At 39.2% G+C, this 19,320-nt stretch overlaps 2 pseudogenes; one reads left to right on the plus strand and one right to left on the minus strand.

Annotated features, from left to right (window-relative positions):
• Positions 1 to 767: 767 nt before the first annotated feature.
• Positions 768 to 2,002, minus strand: LOC129011666 (inositol polyphosphate multikinase-like; annotated as a pseudogene).
• An 11,777-nt stretch (positions 2,003 to 13,779) lies between these two features.
• On the plus strand, positions 13,780 to 14,767 carry LOC129011667 (dnaJ homolog subfamily B member 14-like; annotated as a pseudogene).
• The last annotated feature ends 4,553 nt before the right edge of the window (positions 14,768 to 19,320 follow it).

Here is a 19,320-nt window from a genome sequence, read left to right on the forward strand (position 1 = left end):
GAAAGATTGTAAAGAAAAATATTTTGTTCCTTGAAAATAACCTCTCTCTTCCCCTGACCCCAGTAAGGACAATTAGTGTGCCCTTAATTTCAAGACTTTGTTGTTGTCATCCATGTCAATTGTCTTTTTCATGAAGTATAATATTTTGAGAGAGAGAGAGATAAAAATTAAAGAGAAAACCTGCTTTTGGAATGCGACAATTCTAAATCATTTCACTAAGAAGCACCCTTTGGTATGCTAGTCTGAACTTTTAATATAAAACCTAAACACTACTTATTTCTGAAGTAGAGTTTTCTCCAGTTTTAGTAACTTCATACACAGCAATACTAAGAACAACAACCTGTGCTTTCGAGATTTTGGTAGGTGTTCTAATAATGTAATATTTTAGATATGGCTCATTGTCAAGGTTGGGTGGACAGAGATTTCATGAATTGGCTACAGAAAGCTAACTAAACACTCTAAACCCTTAATGACTGAATAATGATTTGCATTTTGCTTGAGCCAAAAAAGATGTTTAAGCCATGTACCACCATATTCCCTGCTTAACTTTCCTAAGTTTCTTTATTCTTCATAGCTTTCTAATGAACAAATAATTAGTTTTCCTGAGAAGGAGTATAAAAAAGTTAACCTTTCTTCCAAAAGTATAAAGACAAATAAAATGTTGACTCACAGTACAAATTTTTTACATAGCATTAAAGGTGCAGAGATATTGACTGCTCCTCTTCATTATGATTGGCCCCTCCCTTAAAAAGACTGCAATAGAGGATTCAATTGTCTAAAATACTTCGAAGTACAGAAATTAAATGCTTTAGCCCATAACTATATCCCTCATCTATTGTGCTGCTAGAGAACACATAAGCGAAATCTATCATTTGCACTCCTACTTCAGCAATCTCTTGGCAACCAGTGGGAAGATGGTAGAAAACTTTTTCCAGTTGGGAAAGTGCATTTCCATTTAAATGTTCCTGTGACATGCTTTTCCACCCATTGTCTTGCTCCAGATTTTCAACTTTCATTGAAGTCTGACTGTGATGGTTTTTGTATACATTTTCCTGTGACAAGCATACATCTTGGACAAGCTTTTGCCCACTTAAGCCTCTATTTTTCCATTCGCTGTGGAACTTAACACATGAAAGTTATTATTGTACTCTAGTACCTCTGTGTCTGACAGTTGTCCTTTGGACAAAAATATTTCTGCCAAAGTTCTGTCATTCAATTTTGTAGTGGTTGGCTGAGATGAACTTTCATAAACCAATAGTAATGAACTTGCATAAAAGTTAAGCTGCTTCTGGTTTTCACACCACTACAGAATTTTCTCAATCTTCTGAATACTGGCAGCAACAGCATCTTTTCTTAAGCAGTACCCATTATGAAAAAATCCGGAGACTCCATCCTTTATAGTTTCTTTTGTTAAGCTTCTTCCATAATGCTGGTTTGGTATATCATAGCTATCGGAATGAACATGGTAAACCCTCATGCCAAGCACCAAGAAACCCAATCTCTTCCATTAATGGGTACTTGCTGACCTGTTGCTGAATCTTCTCAGACGAGGCAAAAGGATCATAGCTTTTTTGCCCGATCTTTATATTCATTATACAAGGCTTATTAAATTTATGGGTCACATCTTCCAGTTTTAGGTATACATCGTTTGGTGCAGTGGGAGGTGACCAGATGCCATATTTTGGCAAATATTTTCGTAGCTCTAGAAGAACACCATCAGAACAGTCAGCAGCATAAACCATATGCTCTCTTGGGCCCCTTGGAGGTGGTTGTAACTGTTTCAAAACTGTGCCATCTGGGTGTTGCAGTATACCCACTTTGTCCTTCCCGTTCATGTGTCCGGCCACCTGATGCGAGAGGGGCACTTAGCCTTTGAGGAAGCGGAGCCTGCCGCCCGCCGGCTGCGGGGTGCCCTCAGGGATGGCCTCGATCGCCGCTGAGGCCCACAATTCCGGGGGACCAGCGCCTCGACCCGGAGGGGTGATGGTGGCTCTTTTGCCATAACCGAGAGCAGAAGCGGTAGCGGTAGCGAGAGCAGGAAAAAAATAGGGCGAGGGAGGGGGCGCCGGAGAACCTGAGGGTCGCTCAAGCTCGGGCACGAGGAGGCCCGGGGGTTCCCGCGGCTGGTGCCCGCTGAGGCCCGGGGAGGGGGCCCATGACGACCGAGGGGGGCGTCTGCCCAACTCTCGGCGGAGCGCGGCTCCCGGCTCCGGCTCCTCTGCAGCCGCAACCGCAGGCCCGGGCGCTGCCCAGTAGACAGACCAAGCAGGACTCTCTTAATGTCCCTTAAGTCTTTTGGTTCTTATTTTACAGGACACATCAATTAGACTGCAATTAAGGAGGGATCTCTGAGAGTTTCTCCCTTCTGGCAGCTATGATGTACAGTCATATCAGGCAGGCAGACTAATCATTGTGTCATTAATTTGATGGCCAAATGCTTAGGTTCCTGAGTATAATGGAAAACAAATAGTGGCAGCTATCTCCTAGTGTAATGTACAAAAGAACTTAAACCTTTGTCTTTATGGATGGACAGATGTCATACAAGATTAAAAAAAAAAATTACTTCAGATGCTGGTAAAGCATTGGGCTCACATCCCAACTGAAGTTAACTCTATGGAGAGACAATGTGGGTTACGCGAAGCTTTGTGGCACACTAAAACATGTAAGAATGACCACTACACATTTGACCTTAGTATAGAGGACCCGACAATTTGGGGTACAACGTATGTATTTTTATTGTTCCCAGGCAATTAGCACTCAACAACAACAGCATGTGTGGTGGATTAAAAGACACTGGGCAACAAGATGAAAGAGAGATCTTTGTGAAATAGGTATGGGTATAGGCATGGTAAGACAAGCAAAGTTTTCCTTCAGTATAAAGGACATTCAAAAGAAAAAGATCGATAGCAAAAATAGACAAGTTGGAAGAAATTATGTTCAAACAGTAAAGAACAGAATCTATTGATGCTGCTGTGATGTGAATGTTTGTCCCCTCAGAAACTCCTATTGAAACTTGATCCCCACTGTGGCAATATTGAGAGAAGGGGCCTTTAGGAGATGAGTGAATTCATTCATTCGTAGATTAATAGGTTAGGCCAGGTGTCTATGGTGGATGGCTTCCAGCACTCTGGGAGGCAAGGCAGGATCACTTGAAGCTAGGAGTTCGAGACCAGCCTGGGCAACAAAGCTAGACCCCACCTCTACAAAAACATACAAAAATAAGCCAGGCCTGGTGGTATGTACCTGTAGTCCCAGCTACTAGGTTGGCTGAAACAGGAATATTGCTTGAGCCCAGGAGTTCAAGGCTGCAGTAAGCTATGATTGCACCACTGCACTCCAAGCTGGGTGACAGCAAGACGCCATCTCTAAACAAACAAACATAGGTTAATAGGCTACTGGATTAATGGACTGTCATGGGAGAGGGACTGGTGGCTTTATAAGAAGAGAAAGAGAAACTTGAGCTAGCAGGTTAGCACACTCAGCCACCTCACTATGTGATGCCTGCCTTGGGACTCTGCAGAGAGTTCCCAGCAGCAGGAAAGCTCTCACCAGATGCAGCCACTCAACCTTGAACTTCTGGGACTCCAGAACTGTAAGAAATAAATTTGTTCGCTTTATAAATTACCCAGCCTCAGATTTCAGTTATAGCAACACAAAACAGACTAAGACAGATGCCCTAGTAAATCAGGTCATAGAAACCCAATCTACCATATTAGAAAATGACAAAATACAAAAAACTCATTATAGGAAAAGAGCACGCAAGCTAGTCCAACAAAGCCTTCAAATCATGTTTCTTGAAATGGAGGTCAAATGAGTCATAGGCATTGACCTACCATTTTAGTTGCAGCAGAAGCTCTAGAAGTACACTTCTGAAAAACACGTGGTCTCCTGAACTTATGAAAATTTTCTTGAGGCAAAGGTAACTTACATCAATGTTCCCTAAATGCTCTTATTCCAAGAATAAACCAAGACATGACATATTGTGTAAAGAATATAATAAACAACACATGTATACTTCTTGTGGAATCAAGGAGAGCTTTTTTACATATGGAACACCAGATGGGAACCTGTATCTGTGCAAACATACTGACAGAGGCTAAGAGATTAGCTTTGTAGCAGATAGCCTGAAATCCAGAAGTAACAGAATCATAAGACACTGGTAACAATCCCAGCTCATAATAATATGTAGTATATGGGTAAAGACCAAATCTACTAACATGATTTTAATAATGCTATAATGCTCACCCAATTATTTTCTAACAGTACGAAAGCATAGCATAGGGCTGGGCGACATGTCTCACACCTGTCATCCCAGCACTTTGGGAGGCCGAGGCAGGCAGATCACGAGGTCAGGAGTTCGAGACCTAACACGGTGAAACCCCATCTCCACTAAAAAAATACAAAAAATTAGCCAGGCGTGGTGGCACGTGCCTGTAGTCCCAGCTACTCGGGAGGCTGAGGCAGGAGAATGGTGTAAACCCAGGAGGCAGAGCTTGCAGTGAGCCGAGATCACGCCACTGCACTCCAGCCTGGGCGACAGAGCGAGTGAGACTCCATCTCGAATAAGTAAATAAATAAATAATAGCATAATAGGCTGAGCGCTGTGGCTCACATCTGTAATCCCAGCACTTTGGGAGGCTGAGGCTGGTGGATCACAAGGTCAGGAGTTTGAAACCAGCTTGGCCAACATGGTGAAACCTCGTCTCTACTAAAAATATAAAAATTAGCTGGGCGTGGTGGCGCTTGCCTGTAGTCCCAGCTACTCGGGAGGTTGAGGCAGAAGAATTGCTTGAACCCAGGAGGCGGAGGTAGCAGAGAGCTGAGATCATGCCACTGCACTCCAGCCAGGGTGACAGAGCAAGACTCCGTCTCAAAAAAAAAAAAAAAAACCCATAATAATACTCCAATATGGTGTAAAATTGGGATTATTGGTAAAATTTGGCTATCTTATATAAATGCATCAAATGATAGTACTAATGTTGAGTGAACATACTGAGAAATTGAGTTAAAACTTCCTTGGGTTGTAATATCAATAGAGACACTAATTGGCTTGAGGAAGAATGAGATTTAATTAATCAATTAATCACTATAATAGGTGTTTCGGCAGAGTTTTCTCATAAAGTAAGATAGCCATAGATAAGTAAAAATCAACAATTAAGTTTATATAACAGTAAAAAGAAATATGTTGTGGAACATTGAATTTAACAGATTATTTCTTTAAGGCTGTCCCCCTTCCTCACTAACTTCTGCAAATGACACATGTATTTGCATTACCATTCCTGTTTTACCCTATAAATAAGTGGTACACTACATGTAGACTTAATAGTATTGTAAATAATTTCTTTGTAAGGTGAACCTGACTAAGGGTTAGAGGTAAACTGCAAGGAATAAGATAACTCAGCAGGTCTGTTTTATCATTTTTGCTTCTTTCTGTAGCCAATGTAATGGCTCCTGGCTAAGTGCTGAGAACCAAGTCCTGGCACGTGCACGTGGTAACTGGTTAATGATATGATTCTGTATGCCCAAGGCAGTGGTCAGCATGCATCAGACTGTCAGCATTATGTAAGGTGAACCTGAAGGTTCATGATGTGATCCTGATGCCTGGTTTGGGACACTATTGCTGGTCATGTAACCATGTGACCAGTATGGATCACAAGGCTCAAGTGAGCTTCCCAAAGTTGAGACATCTTGGACATGACTTTTCTGTTTGCAGCTGGAACCCTCATATGCTGGTCCATGCAAGCCTCATATGTTGAGTTGCATAATTTCTCCAGTGAATCACCAAATTTGTGAGTAGTTATATGACTTCCCTAAACAATCAAAGGATCTGCATTAAACCTACACAGTCTTTCACTAAATTCCCTCAACATTTCTGACCCAGCACCATAGCTGTGGATGTCTCAGTGGTATTTACGCATAACCCAAAGTGCATTCCTAAAGAAAGTAGCCATTTTTATCTTTTTCAGCAAGATATAGTTGAATCCATCTAATGTCACCATTGCCACTACAAGTAAACTATCATTAAAAATCTTTGCTATTTTAGCCAAAAATAAAATAAAATAAAATAGGCGAGATGAAATATTTTTTAAAATAGTTATTTGCCATTTTTGTTCACATTTTGGTAAATTGTATAATTTTTGTTCTTTATCTTAGCAGTACTTTTTATATATTTAAACAAATTCAATATTTTGCTTGTCATCTTAGTTGCAAATAATTTCCTAGCTTCCTAGATCAGAAATTTTGCTACAACAAATATAATCTTTTACTCCAATAATATATTTTACTTGGTTATTACTAACATATAAAAAGTATTGTCTTTATGTACTTATTTAGAAATTATAAGTATATTAAAGTTTTCGATGGATTCAAGTGGATTCTCAGTAGATTCTAACAGTTGTTTCCCAGGCAGTATTCAGTAAAGTTTAAAATGATCATTTCTCCCTTATTCATGTCCACGTTAAATAATAATTATTCCTAACTTTAAAAGTGTCTGCTAGTGTTTCTTATTTAAGAATGTTATCAGGTTTAAAATTGAGATGTTATAAAGAATATATAGGTCAGGCACGGTGGCTCATGCCTGTAATCCCAGCACTTTGGGAGGTTGAGGCAGGCAGATCACGAGGTCAGAAGTTCAAGAGCAGCCTGGCCAACATGGTGAACCCCGTCTCTACTAAAAATACAAAAATTAGCCAGGCATGGTGATGGGAGCCTGTAATCCCAAAAAAAGAATATATGGTAGGTTTGATTTAATGACTTCAGAAGATATTTACATAGTGATGCACTATTTCTCATTTGACAGTTGGTGTGAAATCCCGAAAGGCTGTTCTCACTCTGCACAGTAGTGCAGGACTGTAAGAAGAATAATCCATGCTGAAATCATGCAAACCAATCTTTTTTTTTCTTTTTTTTTTTTTTTTTGAGATGGAGTCTCACTCTGTCGCCCAGGCTGGAGTGCAGTGAGGCAATCTCGGCTCACTGCAAGCTCTGCCTGCCAGGATCATGCCATTCTCTTGCCTCAACCTGCCGAGTAGCTGGGACTACAGGCACCCGCCACAATGCCCGGCTAATTTTTTTGTATTTTTAGTAGAGACTGGGTTTCACCATGTTAGCCAGGATTGTCTTGATCTCCTGACCTCGTGATCCACCCGCCTCCGCCTCCCAAAGTGCTGGGATTACAGGCATGAGCCACTGTGCCCTGCCACAAACCAGTCTTAATAACTAATGGGAAAATTATGATTATTCTAGAGCCTTAAAACTTTTGTGAATATATTGAAAAGAATCTGTTAGTCAGCTACTATCACACATTACTAAAGCTAAGTTTATTTAGTACACTACAATTTAAAAATTGGAAACATTGAGGATTGAAGTGTTTCATTGCTTTATTTAAAACTTCCAAAGAAAAGTTTGAATGGTGTTTGCCTTCCTCTCCTCCTCATATAACTTTTGCTATGGAGTGCTCATCTTTTCTATGCCTGGGTTCATTGTCACGCTCCACGCTCGTTTCTAAGTCTGGATCAGATGCTCACATTTAATCCTTTGCATCTTTGGTCATGCAGTATTTCTGAAAGCCCTGTAATATGAAGCGATGTTTTGCCAATGTCACTTACTCTGGGACATCTTTGTCCTTTATATCATAACTGCTTTCCTCCTTTGCATTGATAAGCTCACCTTCACTAAGTTCCTCTGGCTGCATATCTAGTGTCAGTATTGTCAGCCCCATGGTCAGTTGCTTCTTCTGTAACTCCATTTACTTTTGTTTCAACTTTTACTTCCAGCATTATCTCTTTTCATTTCATTTTACTTTTATCTTCACTGTTCAACTCTCTTTTCCCATTATCCACTTACTTTTACATTCAGAGAGCAGACTCTTTCGACTCAACAGAGTCTCACTCTGCTGCCCAGACTGGAGTGCAATGGCGCGATCTCGGCTCACTGCAACCTCCGTCTCCCGAGTTCAAGTATTCTCCTGCCTCAGCCTCCAGAGTAGCTGGGAATACAGGCGCACGCCGCCACGCCCAGCTAATTTTTTACATTTTAGTAGAGACGGGGTTTCACCATGTTAGCCAGGCTGGTCTCGAACTCCTGAGATCAGGCGATCCACCCTCGGCCTCCCAAAGTACTAGGATTACTACAGCCGTGAGCCATCGCGCCCAGCCTTTTTCATTGTTTATTCAGCAATTTTTCATATTTATAAGTAACATCAGGCACTACTTTTTTCAGTAGCTTGTTTTTTCTACTTTCATGTGCCATTGACGTTAGAAAACTTGATGAAATGGAACAGAGGAGCTTCATGCTTTCTACGTTTCTGAACAACAAATCGTACATCTGGGAAATAACTTTTTTTTTTTTTTTGGCGGGGCGGGTGGGGACATGGTACGGAGTTTCGCTCTTGTCGCCCAGGCTGGAGTGAAAAGGCTCAATCTCAGCTCATTGCAACCTCCACCTGCCGGGTTCAAGCAATTATCCTGCCTCAGCCTCCCGAGGAGCTGGGATTATAGGCGCCCGCCACCACGCCAGCTAATCTTTGTATTTTTAGTAGCGACAGGGTTTCACCATGTTGGCCAGGCTGGTCTCCAACTCCTGACCTCAGGTGACCCACCCACCTCCGCCTCTCAAAGTGCTGGGATTACAGGCGTGAGCCACCATGCCCGGCTTGGAAATGACTTTTTTTCCTTAAGTGTTTTAAAATGAACTCACATGATCCTTTTTACTAGTAGGTGCTGGATTGCCCAGCTTCCTTTAGCTGTTGTTAATATTATCGCCCTTGATTTCTTTCAGTTAACATTTGCTTGGTCATTGCTATTGATTGTATTCTTATTATTATGCTTCATGTTTGTTGTAAAGAGCATATACTTGAATTCTGTGTGCATACGGGTGTTTGTGTTTTAATTCTATCTGAGTCTTTTCAGGATGACTCTTTCAACTTGATCTTGCTTATGTCATTTTCTCTTATGATTTCTAAATTTACATTTCCTTTCTAGTCTATTTTATTTTCTTCCTGAATGATGTTGTTTGCTATTTTTTTCAATCATGTGGATGATATATAACCTGCTAGAAAACCAATAATGGTTCTCCTGCCATTTAAAAAGACATTTGTAAACTGCTTTCCTGTGTGTTAGTTTAATTTTTTCATCATTCATTTTGGTACCAAAAGTTGACAAAGCATTGAATAAAATATGAATAAATATGTAAGGGCAAATAATCTCAAAATATAGGAGCCGTAGCTTGGTAGTCACATAAAAAAGGCTACCATATTTAGATAAGATCATGTAATTATTTTCCACTTGAATGGTTTCTGTAGTTAGGTGTCTCATTTTCCTGTCTTACTTAAAATAAGGGGAAAGAAAAGCAACAGCAGTAGTTGATCATAAAGATTCATGATCTTTTCAAAGACATCGACTCCCTACAAAACAAAAAAAAGGAGTCTACAGAGGCTGTCTTTGCAAATAATTATCTTTGCGCAGACGTTTCCATACTTAGACGTACTCCTTTTCATCATTAGTTTCCAATTTACTACAGGGAAGTTGTCTTTCCAGAATCTTTTACATTTCTTTATTTCTTCATTTCCTTTTTTCCTTTCTTCTCTTCTTTTTTTTTTTTTTTTTTCTTTTTGGTATAAGGTATTAAATCTAGAAGATATCTCAGAGAATATCTAGTTTAACCCCTTAGAAAGTCGATGTGACTTGTCAAAGTCACTGACATTCGGTAACAGAAGTAGCATTTGAGCACTGGTGTCCAGGTTTCCCGCACATCAGTCCTGTGCTCTTCCCATCACAGCTCCTTGTCTTCCCTGTCTTTCATGTTTTGTTTCTTTCATACTCAGAATAAATAGCACAGTATTTTACCATTTAATTGTCTGGATCGCCTCAACACAATTCTGGGGGCTCCTAATCTGAATGGCTTCATTCCATAGACTGTGAAAATAAACCAAACGCACACAGACACACAGTGAGGTGCTTAGAGTCAGAAGTTGCATGGACACTAACTACACTGGAGTGACACCACAGGCATTTCCTTTCTGATCACTCAGCCTATAGGGTGATAACCAATAAATATGAGCAAAACCAGTATAACTGAGATTGGCAAGAAGCCTCCTGGACTCCAAAAGTGTGACTTTAAAGACAGAAAATACATTATTTTTCCTATGGCTAGTAAGATTCAGATATTTTTATGAGCCATCAGAGGTACCTTTGTAGGAGTCCTTTAGCAAATCTTTCAGGCTAACATTATTTTGTATAAACCAACACTGATAGGTAATCAAAGTCAAAAAGGGAGGAACACACGTTCCTATCTATGGTTTCATTGATCTCATCTTACCTCTGGCCTTCGCCGGTCTAAGTGATCATTTCCTCAGACTGACATGTCCATCACCAAGGCAGTTTCTGTAGTTTGACATATGACCCACTGAAGCAAAAATGCCCCAGGGTATACTCCAAGTGAAAACAGATAGTGAATAAATAACGTGGTTTCCAAAGCAAGTAGCATGAAGTGTTGAAAAGTTCTCTGTGCCAATTTTTTGACTTTTCTCTAAATTCTGAAGAAGTTCTAAGTTAACAATTCATGATTATCCATGAAATGAATTAATCTGAACCCTGTTGACTTTTGTCTGATATAACTGTGCTTTAATTCTTGTTTTAATTAACCTGTAGATGAAGAACGCGTAACAGCTCAAAGCTCATTTCCCAAATGAAACATTGTTTGAGCTGGTATGTGTTAATTTCCCAAATAAAACATTGTTGTTTCACTCTTTGAGATGTCAAATTAAATTGGTTACAAGAAAAAATTCTGACTTTGATCATTCCTCTATGCCAGCCAGGAACATTTTTATTATAGAAAATCTGCATATGCAGTGAAGATGTTGCTTTCTCACTGATACAAGGGCGGAGCAGTCATAATCCTTTCTGGTGAAACACAGATGGTCTCTGCAGAGCCCCCATTCATCTTTCTGCAACAGTGTTGCAATTATTCAGCTACCGTCTCCTGTCACCTTCTTTGAGAAAGATCATCCACTCCAAATACTCTTGCTCCCTTTTACTGACACATATTCAGAGCCACATATGTGACATCTTGGACAAATACACCCATCTTAGGAAAAAATTTTAACAGCAGTATGCAGTAGTTAGATCTAGAAAAACTTTTTTTGAGTTCCATTTATTTCTATCTTGAAAATAGAAACGATGTACTTCCAAAACAGTTGAGAATATAGAAAAGCATAGTGGCATATAGTAAGTCACTTATAATCTCATCAGAAGGGGTAAATATTATTAATATTTTTACATATTTTCTTTCAGTCTTCTCTTCATTCATACATATAATATGTCTATTTATTAAACTTCAGCATTCTTTTTTGAACAATTTATGGATAATTTGCCATATCCTTGTGTATATTTCTGAAACATGATGTTTAATTGCTAATAATACTCTACTATATACTTAGCCAATCCTTACTGGCTTATGTTTTTCATTTTTAAATTTAAAAAGTAATATTCTGATTAACAATGTTGTATATAAGTATTTCTCTATGTTTATGATTAAGTTCTTGAAATAAATTCCTGGAATTACAATTAAGTCAAGTAATTAAATGTTCTCAAGACAGCATAATATAAGAACCTATTTTCCAAATACTCACCAGTAAAAGCTATTTTAATAAGTTAAATTTGTTTGACATTCCGTTCAATATTAAAGGATTGACTTTCAAATATTGATTGTCCACTTATATTCTTCTTGTGGACATCTTTTTTTTTTTTTTTTTTTGAGACGGAGTCTCGCACTGTAGCCCAGGCGGGAGTGTAGTGGCGCGATCTCGGCTCACTGCAAGCTCCGCCTCCCAGGTTCACGCCATTCTCCTGCCTCAGCCTCCCGAGCAGCTAGGATTACAGGCACCCGGCTAATTTTTGTATTTTTAGTAGAGACGGGGTTTCGCCTTGTTAGCCAGGATGGTCTCGATCTCCTGACCTCGTGATCCGCCCGCCTCGGCCCCCCAAAGTGTTGGGATTACAGGCATGAGCCACCGCGCCCGGCTGTGGACATCTTTTAATATGCTCATATTTATATGAAGTGTTGTGCCAAAGCATACATTATATTTATAAGGATTAAATGAAATATGTGAATGATCACTGGCACTTGGATGACACACTCCCTTGCCTAGCTATTGCCTGGGACCTCCAGCCTTATCTTATTTCTCCTACTACCATATTGTTCTTAAATATCCCCAGACCCATTGTCTGTGATTGTCAGATGGCACTGACATCGTGTTTTCTTTGATTCAAGTAGCTCAGCCTTATACTGAGAGAAAGGCAGGTTTCATTCTGCAAAACACTATTTGCAGAATCATAACTCATGATTAAAGATGAGGAATGGCCAGGTGTGGCTCACACCTGTAATCCCAGCACTTTGGGAGGCCGACATGGGCAGATCACAAGGTCAGGAGATCGAGACCATCCTGGCTAACACGGTGAAACCCCTTCTCTACTAAAAATACAAAAAATTAGCTCTGCGTGGTGGCGAGCACCTGTAGTCCCAGCTACTTGGGAGCCTGAGGCAGGAGAATGGCGTGAACCTGGGAGGCAGAGCTGGCAGTGAGCTGAGATCACACCACTGCTCTGCAGCCTGGGGGACAGAGCAAGAATCCGACCATAAATAAATAAATAAATAAATAAATAAATAAATAAATAAATAAATAAAATACGGTGAAATTGCAAAGCAAGTCAGATTGATTTCTTTGATTATGTGTTCATCACAGGTGAAATTGGCCTATTTCAGTATTCTGAACAAAATGTTAATTCTGGTATAAATCTGAGAAAATAGGCCCAAAACAAGCTAAAGAGTTTTATGCTGATCTTCATGTGTTGTTAGTGAGTGTTCTCCTTTCCACGTTCTAATTTGTTTCTGACAGTGTTTATGGACAGATGTTGTAAAATTACTGGCATTGCTACTTCAACCTTGTACTTCACATTCTGTAAAACTGGCCAAAATAAGGATTTCCTTCTTCTTTATTCCCTGATATGCTACATTCCAAAATTAGGTGCAATGAAAAGCCTCAACTGAAAGGAAATCTAAACCGGGTTTGCATTTGTCAAGTTGTGTCTGAAAAACGAATGTGGTGAGCTGAAAAAAAAAATGCATGAAATAACTGGGTTCTTAAATTATCAGACTCCTACCTGAGAGGACTAATACAGATGGTGTGTTCATTTGTGTTGCTGTAAAGGAATACATGAAACTGGGTAATTTATAAAGGAAAAGAGTTTATTTGGCTCATGGTTCTGCCGGCTGTACAAGCACAGCACCAGCATCTGCTCATCTGCTGAGGGCCCTGGGGAACTTACAATCATGGCTGAAGGTGAAGGGGAGCTGGCATGTCACATAGCGTGAGACGAAGCAAGAGAGAGATAGAGAGAAATAGGTGCCAGGCTCTGTTAAACAACTAGATTTTGTGTGATCTCATAGAGCAGGAACTCACTCATTACTGTGAGAGCACCGCCAAGTCATTCATGAGCAATCTGCCCTCTTGACCCAAACACTTCCCACAGGCTCATCTCCAACATTGGAGGTCCCATTTCAACATGAAGTTTGGAGGGGACAAACATCCATACCATATCAAATGACAAAGGTGAACACAACTTGAAAAATAGATTTGCAATAAGTGAGGAAGTCTAGATTTTCAAAAAGAAAGAATAAAATTCTGATTCTCATCTTTTTTTTTCTACTCTAAACCACAGTAATTCATATTATTGAGCTGCGCTGCCGGAGGAAACGAAAGAAGGAGCAAGCTGTGGAGGGGAACAGGGATGAGGCTGAGAAATGTGTCGAGATCGCCCGGGAGGCCCTGAACGCCGGCAACCGCGAGAAGGCCCAGCGCTTCCTGCAGAAGGCAGAGAAGCTCTACCTACTGCTCTCGGCCTGCGCATAAACAAACGTAAAAATTACTATGAAGTACTTGGGGTTACGAAGGATGCTGGTGATGAAGATTTGAAAAAAAGCTTGTAGAAATCTTGAAGTTTCATCCAGACAAACACCATGCACCTGGAGAAACAGATGCTTTTAAAAAGTTTGGAAATGCTTATGCTGTTTTAAATAATCCAGAAAGCGAAAACGGTATGACCTCACAGGCAATGAAGAGCAAGCATGTAACCACCAAAATAATGGCAGATTTAATTTCCATAGAGGTTGTGAAGCTGATATAACTCCAGAAGAGTTGTTTAATATACTTTTTGGGGGTGGATTTACTTCGGGTAATATACATTCTTTTTCAAATGGACGAGCTCGTGATAGCCAACAACATCAGCATCGACATAGGCGACATGAAAGAGAAGAGGAAAGAGGAGATGGAGGTTTTTCTGTGTTTATCCAGCTGATGCCCATAATTGTATTGATCCTCGTGTCATTATTAAGCCAACTGATGGTCTCTAATCCTCCTTACTCCTTATATCCCAGATCTGGAACAGGGCAAACTATTAAAATGCAGACAGAAAACTTGGTTGTTGTTTATTACGTCAACAAGGACTTTAAAAACGAATATAAAGGAATGTTATTACAAAAGGTAGAAAAGAGTGTGGAAGAAGATTATGTGACTAATATTCGAAATAATTGCTGGAAAGACAACAAAAAACAGATATGCAATATGCAGCAAAGTGTACTGTGATGATCGACTCCGAAGGAAGGCAGATGCCTTGAGCATGGACAACTGTAAAGAATTAGAGCGGCTTACCAGTCTTTATAAAGGAGGATGAACTGGAATTTTTATTTATACCTTTTAGCGTACTCTTTATTTTTTTCTGTAAGTAAGTTCAGTTTCATCATGAGAGATGAAGGAAAAGATTTGAAACTGAATTGTTGGTTCCTAAAATCTTAGACTGTTTGTGACCTACTGGCTCCTTTAAATAGTAACTGAAAACTAAAATGGAATATTTTATTTACACTTCTACAATTATTTTCATTTTAAAAACTTATATAATTCCTAGCTAAAATGTCTTGAGAAAGGATTATCACGCCTGTAGCAATTTCCAGTTTTAGTGATTCTCCATTTTTTCCCTTGTTATGTAAATATTTATGGAATGATCATTTTGTGTACATATAGGTTACTGCTTTTTTATTTAAATTCTTTTAGTGTTTAGCTCCATGAAACACTTCAGTTTAAATTGATGGAATAAATGTTATATGACACATTTACATTTTCCTTATCAAGGTGTCAAATATGTGGAGTTTAAACAATGAAACTTTTTCAAAAAGAAAAAACAAAAACTTTAACTTTGTGTAAAATCTTACAGTGTTATCAGCCTAGAGAAAATTGATATTTTTAATATTGTCGTTATATTCCAAAACATATATTGAGATAAATGAACTGGTGTAGAATATCAGTTTGCTATTTAGTTGTATGAATTACTATACATATACATGCATAGAAGTGAAATGCTATGCTGATAGATTTTAAAGAAAAATATGGGCCGGGTGCAGTGGCTCACTCCCGTAATCCCAGCACTTTGGGAGGCCGAGGCTGGCTGATCACAAAGTCAGGAGATCGAGACCATCCTGGCTAACACGGTGAAACCCCATCTCTACTAAAAATACAAAAAAATTAGCCGGCCGTGGTGGCGGGCGCCTGTAGTCCCAGCTACTCAGGAGGCTGAGGCAGGAGAATGGCGTGAACCCGGGAGGCGGAGCTTGCAGTGAGCAGAGATCGTGCCACTGCACTCCAGCCTGGGCAACAGAGCGAGACTCCTCTCAAAAAAAAAAAAAAAAAGAAAATTTGAGGAAATGGCTATAAATATTAAACTAAAAGGGTCTTCAACAGTAAGGTGCAGTTATATCATTTACAATTCCAGTAATTAAAAGGCCACAAATTTTGATGTATATGTCTTTGAAGGCTGCTAAAATTTATGAAGAGGACTCACATTTTCCCCCATAGAAATTTGCAGTTTCTTATTTATAATAAATAAATAGGCCGGTCACGGTGGCTCACGCCTGTAATCCCATCACTTTGGGAGGCCGAGACGGGTGGATTACGAGGTCAGGAGATGGAGACCATCCTGGCTAACACGGTGAAACTCCTTCTCTACTAAAAATACAAAAAAATTAGCCGGGCGTGGTGGCTGGCGCCTGTCGTCCCAGCTACTCGGGAGGCTGAGGCAGGAGAACGGCGTGAACCCGGGGGTCGGAGCTTGCAGGGAGCCGAGATCGCGCCACCGCACTCCAGCCCGGGCGGCAGAGCGAGACTCCGTCTCAAAAAAAAAATAAAAATAAAAATAAAAATAAATAAATCTCCCACCTGTGTTAAGACAGTTAAATATTTCTTGATGTTAGCTTGAGGACCAAGTGAGCCATCTTGCCAGTTAAACAAGTCTTATGTCAGAAGACCAAATGCTTAAAAGAGGAGAATTTGTACATTTGTTGAGCTTCCCCATGTGAAGCTTGGGTTCTGTACTATCCTATTACCATCCATCTTCATACTGAGTGAAACAAACTGAAAGGGAACTCATAATCTTTTTTCTTAACTGAACAGAAAAACTAATGAAAACCAACAATAAATCTGAATTTTAATTTTCATTCAACAGCTGAAAAACCATGTCTGTTGACCACATTGGACTATTGCCTAGTTAAAATCCATAAAATTCTCTATAAACCAATGAAAAGAAAGTAGTCTGGTAATAATTTCCAACTTTTTAAATCCTATTTTTTAGGTCGGGCATGATGCCTCACGCCTGTAATCCCAGCACTTTGGGAGGCCGAGGCAGGTGGATCACGAGGTCAGAAGATAGAGACCATCCTGGCTAACATAGTGAAACCCCGTCTCTACTAAAAATACAAAAAAACAAAAATAAAAACAAAAAAAATTAGCCGGGCGTGGTGGCAGGCGCCTGTAGTCCCAGCTACTAGGGAGGCTGAGGCAGGAGAATGGAGTGAACCCGGGAGGCGGAGCTTGCAGTGAGCCGAGATCGCGCCACTGCACTCTAGTCTGGGCGACAGAGCGAGACTTCGTCTCAAAAAAAAAAAAAAAAAAAAAATTCTAATTTTTAGTTACAAAGAGAAGGATACAATGAGGCTTTTCAAGGAATTCTTGCTCATCCCTTCAATAATTTGGCAGGCAACACAGTCCTAGAATTCAGCTTCCTTTTTGGTTTTATTACTGTTAAATAGATACTTTCACATAAATGGAAACACTTTTCCTCAAAACATTAATTCAAAACATACTCCTTATATTAAAAGTTATGGCACCACATTTTTGGTAAATTCCCTATGTGTAACTTTTTCCTGTTGGTATGTAATTTTTTTCATTTAATATGACTATCTGTTGGTGTTGGGGGCAATAGGTTTGTGAATATTCTGTGGATATGTCCATGTATAGGTGTATATATATATATATATATTTCCAGCTAATACCTCAAATGTGTGATTGTTTAATATATACCACACTATGTTTGCACAGAGCAGGGCTTCCATTAGCAGTGGATATTTTTATTTATTTATTTATTTTTTCTTTTGAGACGGAGTCTGGCTCTGTCGCCCAGGCTGGAGTGCAGTGGCGTGATCTCCGCTCACTGCAAGCTCCACCTCCCGGGTTCACGCCATTCTCCTGCCTCAGCCTCCCGAGTAGCTGGGACTACAGGCGCCCACCACCACGCCCAGCTAATTTTTTTGTATTTTTAGTAGAGACAGGGTTTTGCCATGTTAGTCAGGATGGTCTTGATCTCCTGACCTTGTGATCCACCCGCCTCGGCCTCCCAAAGTGCTGGGATTACAGGCATGAGCCACCACGCCCAGAGGATATTTTTATTTCTAACTTTGAAAATCAGTCCACACAATTTCATTGGTGTGAATTCTTTCTGTTGCTCTTTTTCATATTTTAATGCAGAGATTCCTCTTATAAGGCCCATGCTTCAAAGACAATTACATCTTTCTATATCCAGCCAGCTGGAAATATATGGGGGTAAGAAGTATTTCTTGAAAAGTCCTTGTTTAGTAAGTTAGTAACAACTGGGATGACTAGTTGCCAAGATTTCTTGTAACTGCCTAGCAGATGACACCTGGCATGGCAAGTCTCATTCACTTCAGTACAAGACTCTGTACATTTCAATCTGATATTCTACTTTGCCATTTAAGTACACCATTAAAATCATACAGATTTTCGGTGACATTGGAGTACTGTAAATATTAGTTTCAAAAAGAATTATTTTGAATAGGATGATTAAACCAATGAGAAGAAAGAAACACACACAAACGATATTTCGCAGTTTATCTATATTAAGAAATTCTTCTTGCAAATTTCTGGTTTTGGTTTTTGGATTGCTACATAAGACTTTCTTTCCATTTACTTTATGTGTTTTTAAAAGCTGCAGGTGATTTTTAAGATTTGATGGAATTATAATGGGAGCCTTGTATAAGTTAAATGAAACTGGTAAAGGAGAGCTTACTTTGTCTATAATGCATTCAGGATTATAACTTAGATTTAAAAATGAAACATCTGACTTGTAAAATATTTAATGTTATATCAGACTTAAATAAAATTTTCTGTGAGAACTCAAAGTAAATGCATTTGATTTTTAATGAATGTTCTGAATGAAATATGAATTTTTGTCTTTCAGTTTCTATAGTTTATCTCAATATATTAATAAAAAGGTCTGCTCTCACTGTAAAAAAATTCATATGATGATGACATGAATATACAGACTTCCGAATTAGTTCTTTTTATATCTGTATTTTTTAAACCTCTTGAGTTGGGTTATTTTTATTTCCATTTTCTGGCTCTTCTGCTGCATGAAAATCATGCTTCCACTTTTCTTGTGCCCTTTGATAAGCCTCAAAGTTACTATATGGGGTACCCGAAAGATAAGATACTGTCACTAGCCTCAAAGATTTTACTATTCTGGACACACAGACACCAATGGTTTCCCTGTTTCTGAAAGCTCCCAATTTATGCAAATAGAACTTCATGCTTTATATTCTTTATCAGACTTCACATAGTTGAAAATTATTTCCTTCCAATCTGGAAAAGATGATTTTTGAGTTGTAACTGATCACAAATTGCTAGTCAGTCTGTGTGTTCATCCTATGGTTTCAACATCTTCTAAACTGTGTTTATGGTACTAGTCTTAATTCATTTTTATATTAAAAACAGTCATTTTCATCACACATACCTGCATTTCAAAATTTTTTATTAGAAGATGACACAGTACAAGGCAGTTGAACACTAACTTTTGATATTTTGATAAAAACAAAAATGGGAATCTTTCCAAGTGACTTTTGAGCAAGGATCCAGTCATCTATGTATTTGATACCAGTCATTCAATATTTTAAGGTAAATTCAGTTGAAGTATATTACACATA

The sequence above is a fragment of the Pongo pygmaeus genome, chromosome 14 (genome assembly GCF_028885625.2).
Source record: "Pongo pygmaeus isolate AG05252 chromosome 14, NHGRI_mPonPyg2-v2.0_pri, whole genome shotgun sequence".
Classification (NCBI taxonomy): domain Eukaryota; kingdom Metazoa; phylum Chordata; class Mammalia; order Primates; family Hominidae; genus Pongo; species Pongo pygmaeus.